This window comes from Ovis aries, chromosome 1 (genome assembly GCF_016772045.2).
Source record: "Ovis aries strain OAR_USU_Benz2616 breed Rambouillet chromosome 1, ARS-UI_Ramb_v3.0, whole genome shotgun sequence".
In the NCBI taxonomy this organism is placed as follows: domain Eukaryota; kingdom Metazoa; phylum Chordata; class Mammalia; order Artiodactyla; family Bovidae; genus Ovis; species Ovis aries.
Window position 1 is genome coordinate 233,174,877 of NC_056054.1, and position 22,957 is coordinate 233,197,833.

General features: G+C 40.7%; 1 non-coding gene across 1 annotated transcript; it reads left to right on the plus strand.

Moving 5' to 3' along the window:
* Positions 1-512: 512 nt before the first annotated feature.
* Positions 513-647, plus strand: LOC114111270 (small nucleolar RNA SNORA70). Its single transcript, XR_003587353.1, has one exon. It is a non-coding gene; the product is annotated as a small nucleolar RNA SNORA70 (small nucleolar RNA).
* Positions 648-22,957: the final 22,310 nt, after the last annotated feature.

Here is a 22,957-nt window from a genome sequence, read left to right on the forward strand (position 1 = left end):
AAGAATGTGACTAGTAGAAAAAATATTAGGTAAGAATTTCAAGCTTCCAAGTAGCTTAAATCAAAAAGGGGTGATGGGATTTGCCTGTAAAGGTTTTATTCCCAGCTAAAGGCACACAATTCTAATTGAAGGAAAAAAATGCAGATGCATTTGTTTCAGACAGTCTGCAGTCGACCAGTTTTCAACCCTTGGGTTAAAGATCAAAAGGTATAAGCCCACAGTCAACAAACCTTTCTATCACTCACTGCTTTTTTTTTTTTTTTTTTACCTTTTTCTTAAAAGATGAGCAGATAATTAGATACCTGATGAATCTTAACAAAAGAAGATAAAGGCTAAAACACACACACACAAATAGACAACTCGAGGAAACCAAAACTATGCATAAATGTGAGAACATAGAAAGGAAAATTACTATGAATATCCTTAGAGATAAGAGAGGATATTATGTCCTTGAAATGTGAGTAAGATGCTATTATTAAAGGAACATTGGAAAAAAAAAATCTCAGAAATATTTGCAGCCAGCTAAGCCAACTGTGCTCTTTTCCTTTTGGGGGCCCAGTATGCAATGGCCTCTAACAGCAGCCTCCTCAGTGGTGTATGCAGCCTATTGCCTGTATCAGTTTCCTTATGGGACCTTGGAAACAAGCCTTTCCAGTGGACATTCATGTCTGATTGCATGCTGTCCCAAATCTAGGCTCCAGACAAGTTTGTGTGGTGTCTTTGGAAAGCCCTAGGGTACAGTGGCCAGGGTCCATATTGGCCAAGTCATCATGTCCATCTGTACCAAGCTGCAGAACAAGGAGCATGTGATCGAGGACCTCTGCAAGGCCAAGTTCAAGTTTCCTGGCCACCAGAAGATCCACAGCTCCAAGAAGCGGGGATTTACTAAGTTTAATGTGAATGAATTTGAAAATATGATGGCAGAAATGCAGTTCATCTCAGATGGCTCTGGTGCCAAATAAATCCTTAATCATGGCCCCTGCACAAATGGTGGGCCCTGAACTCATGAGAGCCTTGGCTCTGTCCCCTCCTTACTCACGTCCACCAGTAAATCCTACTTTCCTGTCAAAAACAAACAAAACTCAGAAACAAAAAAATAGTGATAACAGATATAAGAAAAGTATAAAATTAATGTTATAAAGTAGAGAAAGGCAGACTATTAATTTGTTAGGGCTGCCATAACAAAGTATCACAGACTGGCTGTCTTAAACAACAGTTCTAAAGGCTAGAAGTTGAAGATTGAAGTATAAGCAGATTTGGTTTCTTCTGAGGCTTCTCTCTTCAACTTGTTAGTGGCCACCGTCAGGTTCACATGGCCTCCTCCCTCTGTGTGTGTGTGTATTCTATCTTCCTCTTTTTATAAGGGCACCAGTCATACTGGATTAGGTCCCACCCTAATGACCTCATTTTAAATTGATTATTTCTGTAAAGATCTTATCTTCAAATACAGTCACATTCTGAGGTACTGGCAGATAGGACTTTACCTTACGAATGTGGGGGAACACAATTCAGCCCGTTACATAGACTAAAAAGACTTAGAAATGGAAAACTGGAAAGAAGAGTAAAGAATAGTGGAGGATGGGTCAAGAAAATCCAACACCTGAAAAATATGAACTCTGGAATAAAGGAGCAGAGGAAAAGCAGAGAAGAATAAAGTCTTTAATTAAAAAAAAATTAAGACAATTTCTCAGAATTATAATACTCAAGTTTCAAGATTAAAAGTTTCTAGGAAGATGCAAGAAAATAGATGAAGACAGATCCACACCAAGGCAATTATCTAAAAAATTAAAAATATGGGGACAGAGGGAATATCCTACAGAAATCTAGAGGGAAAAATACAGCTTGTATACAAAAGGGTAGGAATCAGAACACCTTCAGAATTATCAAAACCAACATTGAGAGAGAGCATAGCAATGTCTTCAAAAATTTAGAGAAAAAATTATTTCTGAGTATGAATTCTACATTAGACAAATACGTCAAATAAAGGCAGAATGAAAGCATCACCTATTAAGAAACATCTCAAAATTTTATCTTTTAAGTACTGTTTCTCAGAGCTTCATCAAAATTAGAAAGTAAACAAAAAAAGATACAGATAGAATAGTGGTTCTCATTCACAGCTGCCCACTGGAGTCAACCAGGATGCTTTAAGAAACACTGACAAGGCAGGGGCCCACCTCCAAAAGTTCTGAAGCAATTGGTCTGGATGAAGCCTGGGCCTTTTATATTTCCCCAGATGATTTTTATGTACATCCAAGGTGGATATGGAAGAAAGAAGAGACAGGAAGGAAAATCCCCATGGTAAACGAGAAGGGATTCTGGAACAAAAGTTCACTAAGAAAGAGTGCAACCTATTGGAAAACCCTTCAAGTGTTTCCAAGGAGAAATTTCTTCAAATAGATGAAATAGAAACAATATCTACAGCAAGGCATAGGAAGCAAATTTGGACAACTGATATAAAGTTTTGGTGTAGAGTTAGTGATAAGAATATAGGAAACAAAAGAAATTTAAAAAATAAGAAACTAATTCCACGGATGCAAAAACTATGCAAGAAGGAAATGTTATCAGAGCTTACTACATGATTCAGCTGTGAAAAGAGTTTATATAAACCCTGAATATCAGGGGGAAAGGAAAAGAAAGTATACAGGTGTGCAACGGTGGGTTGGTTGTGAAAGAGTTGCTTTTCTTTTCCTATAGTGGGAGAATAAGACATAATGGTTAGAAACAAAACATCAAAAAGTAACAGTACAAGTGTGCTGTTTAGAAAGCTAAACATTTTGGAAATGGTTCCTTCTGGAGAGTGGGGAATAAGTTGGGAAGCTAGAGGATTGCTGTTTTTCATAAAAAGGTTTTTTTTTAAAACTATTTGACTTCTTAAACTATGCACATTTTTAACTTTAATATACTTTTTAAAGTTTGTCATACTGAGGGATGACAAAGGAAAACATGAGAACAGAGAAAAGCTAGATCATGTCTTGATCTAAACCTTGACATCAGGGAGATCAATCAGAGTTTTCTACAGAACACTTTGAGTAGAGACCAATATTAAAGGCTTAAGTTAGGATGAAAAGAGCTGTAACTTTTTCCAGGGATTAGAACTGTTGTGGATTTCCTTTAAGGTCAGAGGATTTTTATCAGAGAGTAGAGCCATCTAACAGAGAACGCGATGGCACCCCACTCCAGTACTCTTGCCTGGAAAATCCCATGGACAGAGGAGCCTGGTTGGCTGCAGTCCACGGGGTTGCAAAGAGTCAGACACGACTGAGCGACTTCACTTTCACTTTTTACTTTCGTGCATTGGAGAAGGAAATGGCAACCCACTCCAGTGTTCTTGCCTGGAGAATCCCAGGGACGGGGGAGCCTGGTGGGCTGCCGTCTATGGGATCACACAGAGTTGGACATGACTGAAGCGACTTAGCAGCAGCAGCAGAGCCATCTAAGGGGGCTTCCCTGATGGCTCAGCAGGTAAAGAATCCACCTGCAATGCAGGAAATGAGGGTTTGATCCCTAGGTCAGGAAGATCCCCTGGCAGAGGAAATGGCAACCCACTTCAGTATTCTTGCCTAGGAAATGCCATGGACAGCAGAGCCTGGAGGGCTACAATCTAAAGAGTCTCAAAGAGTCAGATATGACTGAATGATTGAGTATGCAAAGCCGTCTAAAGAGACCAGACAATCCAATATTTAATTACCTAATGACTAATTAAATAAACATTGATTTACCATCTGCTCTACCCTGGATGTTAGATATAATAGGAGCAATGGTTAATTCCCCTTTGGGCATCAATTTAGTCTCCTCAAAGTATTTGGTTATTAGTCTGTTGCTGCTGCTGCTGCTAAGCCGCTTCAGTCATGTCCGACTTTGTGTGACCCCAAAGACGGCAGCCCACCAGGCTCCCCCATCCCTGGGATTCTCCAGGCAAGAACACTGGAGCGGGTTGCCATTTCCTTCTCCAATCCATGGAAGTGAAAAGTGAAAATGAAGTCGCTCAGTCGTGTCTGACTCTTAGTAACCCCATGGACTGCAGCCAACCAGGCCCCTCCATCCATGGGATTTTCCACGCAAAAGAGTACAGGAGTGGGCTGCCATTGCCTTAGTCTGTAGTGGGCTTTAAAAAAATCTCATTAACAGGGAACACAACTTTTTAGGGAAGAATTTGCCTTTGTTTAGGAAAAGTCTTGATCATCCCCCAACGCATAATTGAATAGCAAAAGATCTGGCCATATAGTATGTGGCCCAACTGCTTTGCATAAGAATAGGAGTTTGTAGCAAGTAGAGTAGAGGAGGTGGACCAACAAAGGTCCACCTAGTCAAAGCTATGGTTTTTCCAATAGTCATGTATGGATGTGAGAGTTGGAATACAAAGAAAGCTGAGTGCCGAAGAATTGATGCTTTTGAACTGTGGTGTTGGAGAAGACTCTTGAGAGTTCCTTGGACTGCAAGGAGATCCAACCAGTTCATCCTAAAGGAGACCAGTCTTGGGTGTTCATTGGAAGGACTGATGTTGAAGCTGAAACTCCAATACTTTGGCCACCTGATGCGAAGAGTTGACTCATTTGAAAAGACCCTGATGCTGGGAAGATTGAAGGTGGGAGGAAAAGGGGGTGACAGAAGGATGAGAAGGTTGGATGACATCACTGACTCAAAGGACAAAACTCTTGGAGTTGGTGATGGACAGGGAGGCCTGTTGTGCTGCATTCCTTGGGGTCGCAAAGAGTTGGACACAACTGAACGACTGAACTGAACTAAACAGAGCAGGTGGAGGTTGGAGGAAACAGCTGAGTAACAGGGCAAAGGATTCTGAAGTATTAAGTCAGGAACATCAATGTTCCATTTAAGGGTCTCTGTTTAAATGACGTACGTTTTTACCTATATTCCTAAAGCCTTCAGTAAAGTATGCCACACATTTAAAGCCCTTATGAAAGTGAGGCTTTTATCTTACTTTGGAGAAGTTTATTTGGTTTGAAACAGTCAAAATAAAGACACACTCCCCAAACAGAGAGAAAAAAAAAGCAATCAGCAGAACAGAACTTGATGACTGAAGATACTTATGAGTCACAAGACAAAAATGGGGATTAAAGTCAATTTTCTTTACATCTCAAGTGACAGCAAAATCTTAGCTGCTATTTGTGTTTCAACTCAATTATACCAGTTATCATAATCCACTTTAGATTATAGATGATTGTAGGTGATGTGTGTAGTTCCATCAAAATCCTGGCTATGGAGTGGGGATGGAGTCAGTTCAAAGGAGAGGGGTTCTAGGCAGAGCCCCTAGACTAGCAATGAGTGTCTGTGACAGTGATTTTCCTTAACTCAGCAGCAATTGTTTACATCACTTGTTAGTCATTGTCTATTGTATTGTTATTTGAGAGATCTTGGGTTGACTGGCTGTGGTAATACACCATAAACTTCTTGTGAGAATATTATATTTCTTTGTACTCCTTTTGCACTAAACCCAAGTTTACAAATGAGATCAAGGAATAGGTTTTATGAAAGTAGAAACTGTGCCTGTTCTGTTTACCAGTGTATCCCAGGATAGTGCCTCACCTACTAAAGAAGCAAAATACAAGTATTTGTTGAATTAATTTAAAAAAATAGCTACCCAGTAGATAGTTTGTTGAATAATGCATTTTTATGAGTTAGAACTGAAGAAATGTGGTGATTGGTGGCTGATGAAAAATAAGACAGAAAAATACAGAATGTGTTAATCTGTATAATCTGTTATCATGTCTCTTTTCTTTTCTCAGTGTTCACTAACCTCAGTTGCTACAGAATGGAATCATGACTACCTTAACTCTTGTGTTTGGTGATTTTCCAACTAATTCACAAATGAATTTCAATATTTGCCAACAAATTAAACTGGATTCACAAAAACAAAATCTCATGGCCAACAAATTGAACTGAACCCACTAAAACATAATCTCATTTTTCATATTATTTGACTTCTTTCCCTTGCACTCTTAAGCAGAGCAAAAATGCATAGGAAAGTATGGTTGGAGTTTAATGGTTGGAAGCTACTCCTAAATATTTTGGAGAAAGGTAGCTATAAAGGCTGTTCTTGCTTGTCGCCCTTCATTCTCTAGAGCTTCAGAATCACAACCTTCCTGCACTGAGCTGAAAGCTGTGACTGGGTTTCAGTAGTTAAATATCTTCCTGTTTTGGTGCAATATCAATTTTCTATGTGAATTGAAAACATGCTTGTTAATTTCACATGCACAAATCTTGGAGAATATAGTTCTAGGAGACATGAAAATTATCATACTTAAAGCTTTTATTTTGGGGAGCAATTAATATAATTAAAATACTTGGTTACATTGATGGCCTCATTTTCTGAATACTGTGCTGATCAGAGTAGAATACACATTGATCAAATAGTGGGTTACTTTTGCCTTCTGAATTTTTATTTGAGTCTTCTGAATAATTTTGTGTTATATAATTTGCATCTATCCTCTTATTGTCCTATGTATTAGTGTTCACTGCATGGTGGCTCTCAGTTTTCTGGGGCTGCCATAGCAAAATACCAGAGTGGAGTGTCTTAAACAACAGAAATTTATTGTCTTATTTGAGAAATCTGTATGCAGGTCAGGAAGCAACAGTTAGAACTGGACATGAAACAACAGACTGGTTCCAAAGAGGAAAGGAAGTACGTCGAGGCTGTATATTGTCACCCTGCTTATTTAACTTCTATGCAGAGTACATCATGAGAAATGCTGGACTGGAAGAAACACAAGCTGGAATCAAGATTGCCGGGAGAAATATCAATAACCTCAGATATGCAGATGACACCACCCTTATGGCAGAAAGTGAAGAGGAACTAAAAGCCTCTTGATGAAAGTAAAAGAAGAGAGCGAAAAAGTTGGCCTAAAGCTCAACATTCAGAAAATGAAGATCATGGCATCCGGTCCCATCACTTCAAGGGAAATAGATGGGGAAACAGTGGAAACAGAGTCAGACTTTATTTTTTGGGGCTCCAGAATCACTGCAGATGGTGACTGCAGCCATGAAATTAAAAGACGCTTACTCCTTGGAAGAAAAGTTATAACCAACCTAGATAGTATATGCAAAAGCAGAGACATTACTTTGCCTGCTAAGGTCTGTCTAGTCAAGGCTATGGTTTTTCCAGTGGTCATGTATGGATGTGAGAGTTGGACTGTGAAGAAGGCTGAGCACGGAAGAATTCATGCTTTTGACCTGTGGTGTTGGAGAAGACTCTTGAGAGTCCCTTGGACTGCAAGGAGATCCAACCAGTCCATTCTGAAGGAGATCAGCCCTGGGATTTCTTTGGAAGGAATGATGCTAAAGCTGAAACTCCAGTACTTTGGCCACCTCATGCGAAGAGTTGACTCATTGGAAAAAAAACTCTGCTGCTGGGAGGGATTGGGGGCAGGAGGGACGACTGAGGATGAGATGGTTGGATGGCATCACTGACTCGATGGACGTGAGTCTGAGTGAACTCCGGGAGTTGGTGATGGACAGGGAGGCCTGGCGTGCTGCGATTCATGGGGTCGCAGAGTTGGACACAACTGAGAGACTGAACTGAACTGAACTGATGCTTCTATAGGCTAGAAATCCAGTATCAAGGTGTCAGCAGGGATAGTTCCTTCTGAGAGCTGTGCAGGAAAGTCTGTTCTGGGCCTCTTTCCTAGCTGCTCATGGATTTCTGATAAATATTGGTATCGTTGTGTTGTCGATACATCAGCCTGAACTCTGCCTTATCTCCGCATGAACTTCTCCCCACTACCATGTCTGCCTTGGTGTTCAAATTTCCCCTTCTTATTAGGACACCAGTCATGCTGGATTAGGGCTCATCATAATGAACTCAACTTGATCATCTACAAAGACTATTTCAAATAAAGTCATATTCACAGCTACTGTGGGTTAGGACTTTAACATCTTTGCAGGGTTGGGGGAGGTTGGGGAGACTATTCAATTTATAACAGTGGCATATTATTTTCAAGAATTGTTGTAAGGCAGAGCTGATAAGAAATAAAAACCTCTTTCAAGTGTTGAGCTGGGTGTGAAGGGGCACAGTACAAGGGATGGTGGGGAAAGACAAAATATCTGGCAAGCCATGGTAAAGCAATTATTGCCATTCCTTTGATTACTATGTCACATCTGAGCCAAACACAAATGGAAAGGTCCTATTGAAAGAAATAGTAAAAAAAGAAAAAAAGAAAAAAAAAAAAGCTGGATGTTAGTTCCAGCTCTGTCATTTTCTTAGTCAAGTAACCATGTATAAGCAAACCAAATTCTGCAAGCCTCTTTTCCTTGTCAGTAAACAGAAGATCTAACAGCTTGTGGCTTAAATGAGATGCTATGTAAAGCACCCAGAATGGTACCTGTAATTTAGCAGAGCTCAAAAATAGAACTTCCCTTCTCTCCCAATCCCTTTTCCACTCTCCTTCCCTTTTTGCTTTAAGCCTTGAAATTTCTCATACTACCGGCTTAAAATAAGTGAAAAATTTATAGCATCCAACTGCAACTTTTTAAAATTAGTGTTTGAAGGATGAGGCTGCATATATTTTATAGAAAGGCAATGATTCTGAACTCTTCTCTCTTCCATTCTGACTCCTGGGTTAGGCATTAGCCTGAAAGCATTTAGTCTCAACAGTTTTTTAAAAAAATGTTTTCCTCTGACTTGGGTAGTTGTCACATGAACACATTAGGCTGGGACATTAGACTCCTGATGAATATGGGGGTGGATACTATTCACTGGAAGAGCCAAAAGGGTCTTGAGGGAATGTGATGAGATCAGGTTTGTTACATCTAAAATGCTTGTGAGCTATTCACCTGGTATCTACTGAGCTCCTTCTCTGTGCCAGGCATTAAAATCAATGCTGGTGTCTGCTTTTGATAAGGCTTACTTTTTCCTACCACAGGAAGGCTATTTGTCTGTGGACAAGAGGTGTCTGCACAGTCACAGTCCTGTATGTGAGGGTGAGTGAGGCCACAGGAAGGGTGCCGAGGAAAATATGCCATTAAAATTGTGCTCAAGTAACATAATAGCAAGGTTATGCTCAAAATCCTTCAAGCTAGGCTTCAGTACTATGTGAATCGAGAACATCCAGATGTACAAGCTGGATTTAGAAAAGGCAGAGGAACCAGAGATCAAATCACCAACATTCATTAGCTCATAGAAAAAGCAAGAGAATTCCAGAAAAACATCTCCTTCTGCTTCACTGACTATGCTAAAGCTTTTGATTGTGTGGATCACAACAAACTATGGAAAATTCTTAAAGAGATGGGAATACAAGACCATCTTACTTGTCTCCTGAGAAACCTGTTCACAACTCAAGAGGCAATAGTTAGAACCAGATATGAAAAATAGACTGGTTCAAGATTGGGAAAGGAGTATGAGAAGGCTGTATATTGTCACCTGCTTATTTAACTTACATGCAGAGTACATCATGTGAAATGCCAGGCTAGATGAATTACAAGCTGGAACCAAGACTTCTGGGAAAAACATCAACAACCTTAGATATGCAGATGATACCACTCTAATGGACAGAAAGTGAAGAGGAACTAAAGAGGCCCTTGATGACGGTGATAAAAGAAAGTGAAAACGCTGACTTGAAACTCATTCAAAAAATGAAGAACATGATATCTGGTTCCATCATTTTATGGCAAATAGATAGGCAAAAAGTGAAGACATAACAGAGTTTATTTTCTTGGGCTCCAAAATCACTGCCGAGGGTGACTGCAGCCCTGAAATTAAAAGATGCTTGCTCCTTGGAAGAAAGGCTATGACAAATCTAGACAGCACACTGAAAAGCAGAGACGTCACTTTGTGGACAAAGGGCCATATACTCAGTTCAGTTCAGTCACTCAATCATGTCTGACTCTGTAAACCCATGGGCTGCAGCATGCCAGGCTTCCCTGTCCATCACCAACTCTCGGAGCTTACTCAAACTCACATCCTTCGAGCCGGTGATGCCATCCAACCATCTCATCCTCTGTTGTCCCAATCTCCTCCCACCTTCAATCTTTCCCAGCATCAGGGTATTTTTCAGTGAATCAGTTCTTCTCATCCGATGGCCAAAAGTATTGGAGCTTCACCTTCAGAATCAGTCCTGCCAATGAATATTCAGGACTAATTTCCTTTAGGACTGACTGGTTGGATCTCCTTGCAGTCCAAGGGACTCTCAAGTCTTCTCCAACATCACAGTTCAAAATCATCAATTCTTTGGCACTCAGCTTTCTTTACAGTCCAACTCTCACATCTGTACATGACTACTGGAAAAACAATAGCTTTGACTAAATGGACCTTTGTTAGCAAAATAATGTCTCTGCTTTTTAACATGCTGTCTAGATTGGTCATAGCTTTTCTTCTAAGAAGCAAGTGTCTTTTAATTTCATGGCTTCAGTTACCATCTGCAGTGATTTTGAAGCCCCCCCCAAAATCTCCCACTGTTTCCATTGCTTCCCCATCTATTTGCCATGAAGTGATGGGACCACATGCCATGATCTTGGTTTTCTGAATGTTGAGTTTTAAGCCAACTTTTTCACCTTCCTCTTTCACTTTCATCAAGAAGCTCTTTAGTTCTTCTTCACATTCTGCCATAAGGGTGTTTTCATCTGCATATCTGAGGTTATTGATATTTCTCCCAGCAAACTTAATTCCAGCTTGTGCTTCCTCCAGCCCAGCATTTCTCATGATGTACCCTGCATATAAGTTCAATAAGCAGGGTGACAACATACTTCCTTGACATACTCCTTGCCTGATTTGGAACCAGTCTGTGTTCCATGTCCAGTTTAAACTGTTGTTTCTTAACCTGCATACAGATTTCTCAGGAGACAGGTAAGGTGGTCTGGCATTCCCATCTCTTGAAGACTTTCCCACAGTTTATTGTGATCCACACTGTCAGAGGTTTTGGCGTAGTCAATAAGACAGAAGTTGATGGTTTTCTGAAACTCTCTTCCTTTTCAGTGATCCAGTGGATGTTGGCAATTTGATCTCTGGTTCCTCTGCCTTTTCTAAATCCAGACCGAACATCTGGAAGTTCACAGTTCATGTAGTGTTGAAGCATGGTTTGGAGGATGTTGAGCATTACTTTGCTAGTGTGTGAGATGAGTGCAATTGTGCAGTAGTTTGAACATTGTTTGGCATTACCTTTCTTTGGGATTGGAATGAAAACTGACCTTTTCCAGGCCTGTGGCCACTGCTGAGTTTTCCAAATTTGCTGGCATATTGAGTAAAGCACTTTCACAGCATCATGTTTTAAGATTTGAAATAGATCAACTGGAATTCCATCATCTCCACTCCTTTGTTCATAGTGATGCTTCCTAAGACCCACTTTACTTTGCATTCCAGGATGTCTGGCTCTAGGTGAGTGATCACACCATTGTGGTTATCTGGGACAGGAAGATCTTTTTTATATAGTTCTTCTGTGTATTCTTGCCACCTCTTCTTAATATCTTCTGCTTCTGTTAGGTACATACCATTTCTGTCCTTTATTGAGCCCATCTTTGCATGAAATGTTCCCTTGGTATCTCTAATTTTCTGGAAGAGATCTCTAGTCTTTCCCATTTTATCACTTTGCTCTATTTCTTTGCATTGATCACTGGGAAGGCTTTCTTATCTCTCCTTGCTATTCCTTGGAACTCTGCATTCAAATGGGTATATCTTTCCTTTTCTCCTTTGCATTTAGCTTCTCTTCTTTTCTTGACTATCTATAAAGCCTCCTTAAACAACCATTTTGTCTTTTTGCATTTCCTTTTCTTGGGGATGGTCTGGATCACTGCCTCCTGTACAATGTCATGAACCTCTGACCATAGATCTTCAGGCAGTCTGTCTATCAGATCTAACTCCTTGAATATATTTGTTACTTACACTGTATAATTGTAAGCGATTTAATTTAGGTCATATCTGAATGGTCTAGTGGCTTTCCCTACTTTATTCAATTTAATTCTGAATTTGGCGGCAAGGAGTGCATAATCTGAGCCAGTCAGCTCCGTCTTGTTTTGCTGACTGTATACAGCGTCTTTTGGCTGTAAGAATATAATCAATCTGATTTTGGTGTTGACCGTCTGGTGATGTCCATGTGTTCAGTCTTCTCTTGTGTTGTTGGAAGAGGGTGCTTGCTATGACCAGTGCATTCTTTTGGCAAATTTCTATTAGCCTTTGACCTGCTTCATTCTGTACTCCAAGGCCAAATTTGCCTGTTTCTCCAGGTATTTCTTGACTTCCTACTTTTGCATTTCAGTCCCCAATAATGAAAAAGACATCCTCTTTTGCTGTTAGTTCTAGAAGGTGTTGTAGGTCTTCATAGAACTGTTCAACTTCAGCTTTTTCAGCATTACTGGTTGGAGCATAGACTTGAATTACTGTGGTACTGAATGGTTTGCCTTGGAAATGAACAGAGTTCTTCCTGTTGTTTTTGTGATTGCATCCAAGTACTGCATTTAGGAATCTTTTATTGACTATGATGGCTACTCCATTTCTCTTAAGGGATTCTTGACCACAGTAGTATATATAATGGTCATCTGAGTTAAATTGACCCATTCCAGTCCATTTTAGTTCACTGATTCCTAAAATGTCCATGTTTACTCTTGCCATTTCCAATTAGACCACTTTCAATTTACCTTGATTCATGGACCTAACATTCTAGGTTCCTATGCAACACTGTTTTTTTTTTTTTTTTTTTTACAGCATTGGACTTTATTTCCATCACCAGTCACATCCACAACTGGGTGTTGTTTTTGCTTTTGCTCCATCTCTTCATTCTTTCTGGAGTTATTTCTCCACTGTTCTCCAGTAGCATATTGAGAACCTACTGACCTGGGGAGTTCATCTTTCAGTGTCCTTTTTTTTTTTTTTTTTTTTTTTTCGCCTTTTCATACTGTTCATGGGGTTCTCAAGGCAAGAATACTGAAGTGGTTTGCCATTCCCTTCTCCAGTGGACCATGTTTTGTCAGAACTCTCCACCACGACCTGTCCATCTTGGGTGGCTCTACACAGCATGGCTCATGGTTTCATTGAATTAGACAAGGCTGTGGTCCATGTGATCAGTTTGAGTAATTTTCTGTGACTGTGGGCTTCATTCTGCCTGCCTCTGATGGCTAGGGATAAGAGGCTTATGGAAGTTTTCTGATGGGCCAGACTGACTGAGGGGGAAAACTAGGTCTTGTTCTGATGGGCAGGGCCTTGCTCAGTTACTCTTTTATCCAATTTTCTGTTGATGGGTGGGGCTGTGTTCCCTTCCTGCTGTTTGACCTGACGCCAAACTATGTTGGATAATGGGGACCTCCTTCAAAAGGTCCCATGCATGCACTGCTATAGTCAGTGCTTCAGATGCTACACCAGGCCACCACCAACCCACGTCTCTGCCAGAGACTCTTGGACCCTCATGGGCAAGTCTGGGTCAGTCTCTTGTGGGGTCATTGCTCGTTTCTCCTAGGTTCTGGTGCACACAAGGTTTTGTTTGTGCCTTCCAAGAGTCTGTTTCACCAGTTCTTCATAAGTTCTGGTAAATCTATGGTGGGGTTAAAGGTGACCTCCTCCAAGAGGGCTTATGCCATACCCAGGTCTGCTGTACCCAGAGCCCCTTCCCTTGCAGCATGCCACTCCTGACCCATACCTCTGCAGAAGACACTCAAACCCTTAAAGGCAGCTCTGTCTCAGTCTTTGTGGAGTCTCCTGGTATGCACAAGGTTTTGTATGAGCTTTCTGAGCATTTCTGGTGGGTATGGGGTTTGGTTCTAAACATGATTTCACTCTTCCTACCTTCTTGCTGGAGTTTCTCCTTTGCCCTTGGATGTGCAGTATATTTTTTGGTGGGATCAAACATTCTCCTGTCAATGCTTGTTCAGCAGTGAGTTGTAATTTTGGAGTTCTCGCAGGAGAAGATGAGTGCACATCCTTCTATTCCACCAGACAGTTATTCAAAGTATACTCAAAGTATGGTTTTTCCAGTAGTCATGCATGGATGTGAAAGTGAAAGTGAAAAGTCACTCAGTCGTGTCCAACTCATTGCTCCCCCATGGATTATACAGTCCATGGAATTCTCCAGGCCAGAATATTGGAGTGGGTAGCCTTTTCCTTCTCCAGGGGATTTTCCCAACCCAGGGATTGAGCCCAGGTCTCCTGCATTACAGGCAGATTCTTCACCAACTGAACCACTGCACCATAAAGAAGGCAGATTGCTGAAGAATTAATGCTTTCAAATATTGGTGCTGGAGAAAACTCTTGAGAATCCCTTGGACTGCAAGGAGATCAAACCAGTCAATCCTAAAGTAAATCAACCCTGAATATTCATTGGAAGGACTAATGCTGAAGCTGAAGCTCCAAAACTTTGGCCACCTGATGCAAACAGCTGACTCATTGGAAAATACCCAGATGGTGGGAAAGACTGAGGGTAGGAGGAGAAGGGGGCGACAGAGGATGAGATGGTTGGATGGCATCACTGACTCAATGGACATGAGTTCAAGCAAACTCTGAAAGATAGTGAAGGATAGGGAAGCCTGGTGTGCTGCACTCCATGGGGTTGTAAAAAGTCAGACATGACTAAGTGACTGAACAACAACAAAGTTATGGGTGATAAGGGTAAGTCTCTAAGGACTCACTTCACTTATATCTTAGAACTAGTACTGACGGAAGAGGGAAAACCATAGACACTGCTCCTTATCATGGAAAGGTAAGGCTCAATAGTTTTCTTATGACTGTACTACTAAAAATACACTTTAGGGACTTTCCTGATGGTCTAGTGGTTGGGAGTCTGCTTGCCAATGCAGAGAACATGCGTTTTAACCCTGGTCTGGGAGAATCCCTTATGCCTCACAGGGTGATTAAGCCCCTTTGCCACAACTACTGAGCCCTTGTGCTTTAGAACCCATACTCAGGAATAAGAGATACCACTGCAATAAGAAACCTGTGCACCATAATATGAGAAAGCCCAGGGCGGCCCTAAGATGGCAGAGGAATAGGACAGGGGGACCACTTTCTCCCCCACAAATTCATCAAAACAACATTTGAACGCTGAGTAAATTCCACAAAACAACTTCTGAATGCTGGCAGAGGACATCAGGCACTCAGAAAAGCAGCCCATTGTCATCAAAAGGAGGTAGAAAAAAACACAAAAGATAAAAAGAGAAAAAAGAGGTAGGGACAGAGCTCCATCCCAAGAAGGGAGTCTTAAAAAAGAGAGAAGTTTCCAAACACCAGGAAACACTCTCACTGCTGAGTCTGTGGCAAGCCTTGGAACCACAGAGGGCAACAAAACTGGGAGGAAAAATAAATACATAATTAAAACCCACAGATTCTGTGTCCAGCAGTAACTCCCCCAGTGGAGAAGCAGCACAGATGCCTGCACCCATCACTAGCAAGCCGGGGCTGGGCAGGGAGGCGGGGGCTGCATTTCTTAGAGTAAGGACCAGGCCTGAATGCCCCGAGGGCAATCTGAGGGAGGAACTAACTTGGGCTAGGAAACCAGACTGTGGGATAGCTACCACACGAAAAGCCCTAACCTAAGACACTGTCAGGCCCACTCACAGAACAAAGGACTGAGCAGAGCTAGCCGGCTGCATACCATCCCCCTCCGATAACAGGCAGCCAGAGCCAGAAGAGGGCAATTGCAGCCCTAGAGAGGCATTATCTACCAAACTGCGAGCAAGCTTTGTTGCTAACTAAGACTTCTTGAAATTCTAGACGGTCAACATCTGTCTGAGAAGGTGTGCTGGTTTTCACCCAGAAAACTGAGCAGCAGGGATGGGGGAGGCTATAAGTCACAGCGACCACACTCGCCAAACACCTGGTCACCTGAGCTGCTCAGACCTGGGAAGGGGACAAAACGCAGGCCCAACCAAATCTGCACCTCTGGGGACTACCAGAGTACCTGAACCTGAGCGGCTTAGACCTGGGAAGTGCATACAGCCCAGGCCCAGCCTCAGACAGTTACCGGCAGAGCAACCTAGAGCCTAAGCAGTGTTGACAGGGGAAGCACACGTCATGAGCGGGTGCAAACCCAGTGCGGATGAGACACTGTGAGCACACGCCAGTGTTATCTGTTGGTAGTGTCCCTCCCTCTCCACAGCACGACTGAACAAGGGAGCCTAAAAAAGTATCCACTACCGCCCCCTTGTGTCAGGGAGGAAATTAGACACTGAAGAGATCAGCAATATACAGCCTTGACTCCTTTTCCTATGGGGGCAGGAGGAAAACCGGACGAAAGGGGATGAGATGGCTGGATGGTTCACCAACTCAATGGACGTGAGTTTGAGTGAACTCCGGGAGTTGGTGATGGACAGGGAGGCCTGGCAGGCTGCGATTCATGGGGTCGCAGAGTCGGACACGACTGAGCAACTGAACTGAATTAAACCAGCAAACAGAATAAGCTAAAACAGAGGGAATCTCCTTGGAAGTGATAGGTGCAATAGATCAAAATCCTGTAGTTAGCACCAAATACATAGGAAGGGGCCTATAGATCTTGAGAAATATAAGCCAGATCAAGGAACTATCTGAAACTGAACTGACCCCACACTGCCCACAACAACACCAGAGAAAGTCCTAGATATATTTTTACTATCACTCTTTATTTTAAAAAATTAAAAAAAGTTTAAGTCCTCTATTACTCCTTTAATTTTCATTTTTATAACCTACAATTACTTTGCAAAAATAAAAAAGAGACACTATTTTTTAAAAGCAAACTTCATATATATATTTATTTTATAATTTTTGTGACTTTTTTCCCTTTAATATTGTATTTTTGAAAATCCAACCTCTTCTCTAGATTTTTAATCTTTGCTTTTTGGTATTTGTTATCAATTTTGTACCTTTAAGAACCCAACCTTCAGTACCCATTTTTACTTGGGAGTGAGATGACTGGCTTGATTGTTCTCTCCCCCTTTTGACTCTCCTTTTTCTCCACCAGGTCACCTCTATCTCCTCCCTCCCCTTTCCTCTTCTCTACCTAATTCTGTGTATCTCTTTGTGTGTTCTGGATGGTGGAGAACACTTAGGGAACTGATTACTGGCTGGATCTGTCTCTCTCCTTTTGATTCCCCCCTTTATCCTCCTGGCCACCTCTGTCTCCTTCCTCGCTCTTCTCTTCTCTGTGTAACTCCATGAACATCTCTGAGCGGTCCAGACTGTGGAGTGCACATAAGGAAGTGATTACTGGCTAGCTTGCTCCCTCCTCTTTTGATTCCACCTCATCTCAGCTGGGTCACCTTTATCTCCCTCCTCCCTCTTCTCTTCTCCATGTAACTCTGTGAACCTCTCTGGGTGTCCCTCACTGTGGAGAAACTTTTCATCTTTAACCTAGATGTTTTATCAATGGCACTGTATAGATGGAGAAGTCTTGAGGCTACTGTAAAAATAAGACTGAAAACCAGAAGTAGGAGGCTTAAGTCCAAATCCAGAGAACACCAGAGAATTCCTGACAACAGGGAACATTAATTGACAGGAGTTCATCAAATGCCTCCATACCTACACTGAAACCAAGCACCACCCAAGGGCCAACAAGTTCCAGAACAAGACATACCACGCAAATTCTCCAGCAACACAGGAACACAGCCCTGAGCTTCAATATACAAGCTGCCCAAAGTCACTCCAAACCCACTGACATCTCATAACTCATTACTGGACACTTCATTGCACTCCAGAGAGAAGAAATCAGCTCCACCCACCAGAACACCAACACAAGCTTCCCTAACCAGGAAACCTTGACAAGCCACCCGTACAACCCCACCCACAGCAAGGAAACTCCACAATAAAGAGAACTCCACAAACTGCCAGAATATAGAAAGGCCACCCCAAACACAGCAATATAAACAAGATGAAGAGATAGAGGAATACACAGCAGGTAAAGGAACAGGATAAATGCCCACCAAACCAAACAAAAGAGGAAGAGATAGGGAATCTACCTGATAAAGAATTCCAAATAATGATAGTGAAAATGATCCAAAATCTTGAAAACAAAATGGAATCACAGATAAATAGCCCGGAGACAAGGATTGAGAAGATGCAAGAAAGGTTTAACAAGGACCTAGAAGAAATTAAAAAGAGTCAATATATAATAAATAATGTAATGCAATGCTGCCGCTAAGTCGCTTCAGTCGTGTCCGACTCTGTGCGACCCCATAGATGGCAGCCCACCAGGCTCCCCCGTCCCTGGGGTTCTCAAGGCAAGAACACTGGAATGGGTTGCCATTGCCTTCTCCAATGCATGAAAGTGAAAAGTTAAGTCGCTCAGTTGTGTCCAACTCTTTGCAACCCCATGGACTGCAGCCTACCAGGCTCCTCCATACATGGGATTTTCTAGGCAAGAGTACTGGAGTGGGTTGCCATTAAACGAGATCAAAAACACTCTGGAGGGAACTAATAGTAGAATAACGGAGGCAGAAGATAGGATTAGTGAGATAGAAAATAGAATGGTAGAAATAAAAGAATCAGAGAGGAAAAAAGAAAAACAAATTAAAAGAAATCAGGACAATCTCAGAGACCTCTAGGACAATGTTAAATGCCCCAAAATTTGAATCATAGGAATCCCAGAAGAAGAAGACAAAAAGAAAGACCATGAGAAAATACTTGAGGAGATAATTGTTGAAAACTTCCCTAAAATGGGGAAGGAAATAATCACCCAAGTCCAAGAAACCCAGAGAGTCCCAAACAGGATAAACCCAAGGTGAAACAGCACAAGACACATATTAATCAAATTAACAAAGATCAAACACAAAGAACAAATATTAAAAGCAGCAAGGGAAAAACAACAAATAACACACAAGGGGATTCCCATAAAGATAACAGCTGATCTTTCAAGAGAAACTCTTCAGGCCAGGAGGGAATGGCAGGACATACTTAGAGTAATGAAAGAAAATAACCTACAGCCCAGATTACTGTACCCAGCAAGGATCTCACTCAAATATGAAGGAGAAATCAAAAGCTTTACAGACAAGCAAAAGCTGAGAGAATTCAGCACCACCAAACCAGCTCTCCAACAAATGCTAAAGGATTTTATCTAGACAGGAAACACAAAAAGGGTGTATAGACTCGAACTCAAAACAATAAAGTAAATGGCAACAGGATCATACTTGTCAATAATTACCTTAAATGTAAATTGGTTGAATGCCCCAACCAAAAGATAAAGACCAGCTGAATGGACACAAAAACAAGACCCCTATATATGTTGTCTACAAGAGACCCACCTCAAAACAAGGAACAGATACAGACTGAAAGTGAAGGGCTGGAAAAAGATATTCCACGCAAATAGAGACCAAAAGAAAGTAGGAGTAGCAATACTCATATCAGATAAAATAGACTTTAAAACAAAGGCTGTGAAAAGAGACAAAGAAGGACACTACATAATGATCAAAGGATCAATCCAAGAAGAAGATATAACAATTATCAATATATATGCACCCAACATAGGAGCACCGCAATATGTAACACAAATGCTAACAAGTATGAAAGGGGAAATTAATGATAACACAATAATAGTGGGAGACTTTAATACCCCACTCACATCTATGGATAGATCAATTAAACAGAAAATTAACAAGGAAAGACAAACTTTAAATGGTATAATAGACCCGTTAGACCTAATTGATATCTATAGGACATTTCACCCCAAAACAATGAATTTCACCTTTTTATCAAGTGCACACAGAACCTTCTCCAGGATAGATCACATCTTGGGCCATTAATCTAGCTGTGGTAAATTTAAAATAAAAAGAAATTATTCCAAGCATCTTTTCTGACCACAATGAGGTAACATTAGATGTCAATTACAGGGGAAAACTATTAAAAATTCCAACATATGGAGGCTGAACAACACACTGCTGAAAAGCCGACAAATCACAGAATAAATCAAAATATGCATAGAAACGAATGAAAATGAAAACACAACAACCCAAAATCTGTGGGACACTGTAAAAGCAGTGCTAAGGGGAAGATTCATAGCAATACAGGCATACCTCAAGAAATAAGAAAAAAGTCAATTAAATAACCTAACTCTACACCTAAAGAAACCAGAAAAGGGAGAAATGAAGAAACCCAGGGTTAATAGAAGGAAAGAAATCTTTTTTTTTTTTTTTTCCGGAGAGGGGTTCCAATATCACTGTGATGGTGACTGCAGCCATGAAATTAAAAGACGCTTAATCCTTGCAAGAAAAGTTATGACCAACCTAGATAGCATATTGAAAAGCAGAGACATTACTTTGCCGACTAAGGTCCGTCTAGTCAAGGCTATGGTTTCTCCTGTGGTCATGTATGGATGTAAGAGTTGGACTGTGAAGAAAGCTGAGTGCCAAAGAATCGATGCTTTTGAACTGTGGTGTTGAAGACTCTTGAGAGCCCCTTGGACTGCAAGGAGATCCAACCAGTCCATTCTGAAGGAGATCAACCCTGAGATTTCTTTGGAAGGAATGATGCTAAAGCTGAAACTCCAGTACTTTGGCCACCTCATGTGAAGAGTTGACTCATTGGAAAAGACTCTGATGCTGGGAGGGATTGGGGACAGGAGGAGAAGGGGATGACACAGGATGAGATAGCTGGATGGCATCACTGACTCAATGGATGTGACTCTGAGTGAACTTCGGGAGTTGGTGATGGACAAGGAGGCCTGGCGTGCTGTGATTCATGGGGTCGCAAAGAGTCGGACATGACTGAGCAACTGAACTGAACTGAACTCTACATCTAAAGCAACTAGAAAAGGAAGAAATGAAGAACCCCAGGGTTAGCAGAAGGAAAGAAATCTTAAAAATTAGGGCAGAAATAAGTGCAAAAGAAACAAAAGAGACCATAGCAAAAATCAACAAAGCCAAAAGCTGGTTCTTTGAGAGGATAAATAAAATTGACAAACCATTAGCCAGACTCATCAAGAAACAAAGGGAGAAAAATCAAATCAATAAAATTAGAAATGAGAATGGAGAGATCACAGCAGACAACACAGAAATACAAAGAATAATAAGAGACTACTATCAGCAGTTGTATGCCAATAAAATGGACAATGTGGAAGAAATGGACAAATTCTTAGAAAAGTACAATTTTCCAAAACTGAACCAGGAAGAAATAGAAAATCTTAACAGACCCATCACAAGCATGGAAATTGAAACTGTAATCAGAAATCTTCGAGCACACAAAAGTCCAGACCAGATGGCTTCACAGCTGAATTCCACCAAAAATTTAGAGAAGAGCTAATACCTATCCTACTCAAACTCTTCCAGAAAATTGCAGAGGAAGGTAAACTTCCAAACTCATTCTATGAGGCCACCATCACCCTAATACCAAAACCTGATAAAGATGCCACAAAAAGAGAAGACTACAGGCCAATATCACTGATGAACATAGACGCAAAAATCCTTAACAAAATTCTAGCAATCAGAATCCAACAACACATTAAAAAGATCATACATCATGACCAAGTAGGCTTTTATCCCAGGGATGCAAGGATTCTTCAATATCCACAAATCAATCAATGTAATATGCCACATTAACAAACTGAAAAATAAAAGCCATATGATTATCTCAATAGATGCAGAGAAAGCCTTTGACAAAATTCAACATCCATTTATGATAAAAACTCTCCAGAAAGCAGGAATAGAAGGAACATACCTCATCATAATAAAAGCTATATATGACAAACCCACAGCAAACATTATCCTCAATGGTGAAAAATTGAAAGCATTTCCCCTAAAGTCAGGAACAAGACAAGGGTGCCACTTTCACCACTACTATTCAACATAGTTTTGGAAGTTTGGGCCACAGCAATCAGAGCAGAAAAAGAAATAAAAGGAATCCAAATTGGAAAAGAAGAAGTAAAACTCTCACTGTTTGCAGATGACATGGTCCTCTACATGGAAAACCCTAAAGACTCCACCAGAAAATTACTAGAGCTAGTCAATGAATATAGTAAAGTCAACACACAGAAATCCCTTGCATTCCTATACACTAATAATGAGAAAATAGAGAAATTAAGGAAACAATTCCATTCACCATTGCAACAAAAAGAATAAAATACTTAGGAATATATCTACCTAAAGAAACTAAAGACCTATATATAGAAAACTATAAGACACTGGTGAAAGAAATAGAAAAGGACACTAATAGATGGAGAAATATACCGTGTTCATGGATTGGAAGAATCAATATAGTGAAAACGAGTATACTACCCAAAGCAATCTACAGATTCAATGCAAACCCTATCAAGCTACCAACGGTATTTTCACAGAGCTAGAACAAATACTTTCACAATTTGTATGAAGATACAAAAAACCTCGAATAGCCAAAGTAATCGAGAAAGAAGAATGGAACTGGAGGAATCAACCTGCCTGACTTCAGTCTCCATTACAAAGCCACAGTCATCAAGACAGTATGGTACTGGCACAAAGACAGAAACATAGATCAACAGAACAAAATAGAAAGTGCAGATATAAATCCATGCACCTATGGACACCTTATCTTTGATGGAGGAGGCAAGAATATACAATGGAGAAAAGACAATCTCTTTAACAAGTGATGCTGGGAAAACTGGTCAACCACTTGTAAAAGAATGAAACTAGAACACGTTCTAACACCATACACAAAAATAAACTCTAAATGGACTAAAGATCTAAATGTAAGACCAGAAACTGTAAAACTCCTAGAGGAAAACATAGGCAAAACACTCTCCAACATAAATCACTGTAGGATCCTTTATGACCCACCTCCCAGAATATTGGAAATAAAAGAAAAAATAAACAAATGGGACCTAATTAAAATTAAAAGCTTTTGCAGAATGAAGGAAACTATAAGCAAAGTGAAAAGACAGCCTTCAGAATGGGAGAAAATAATAGCAAATGAAGCAACTGACAAACAACTAATCTCAAAAATATACAAGCAACTCCTACAGTTCAATTCCAGAAAAATAAACACCCCAATAAAAAAAATAGGCCAAAGAACTAAATAGACATTTATCCAAAGAAGACACACAGATGGCTAACAAATACATGAAAAGATGCTCAACATCACTCATTATCAGAGAAATGC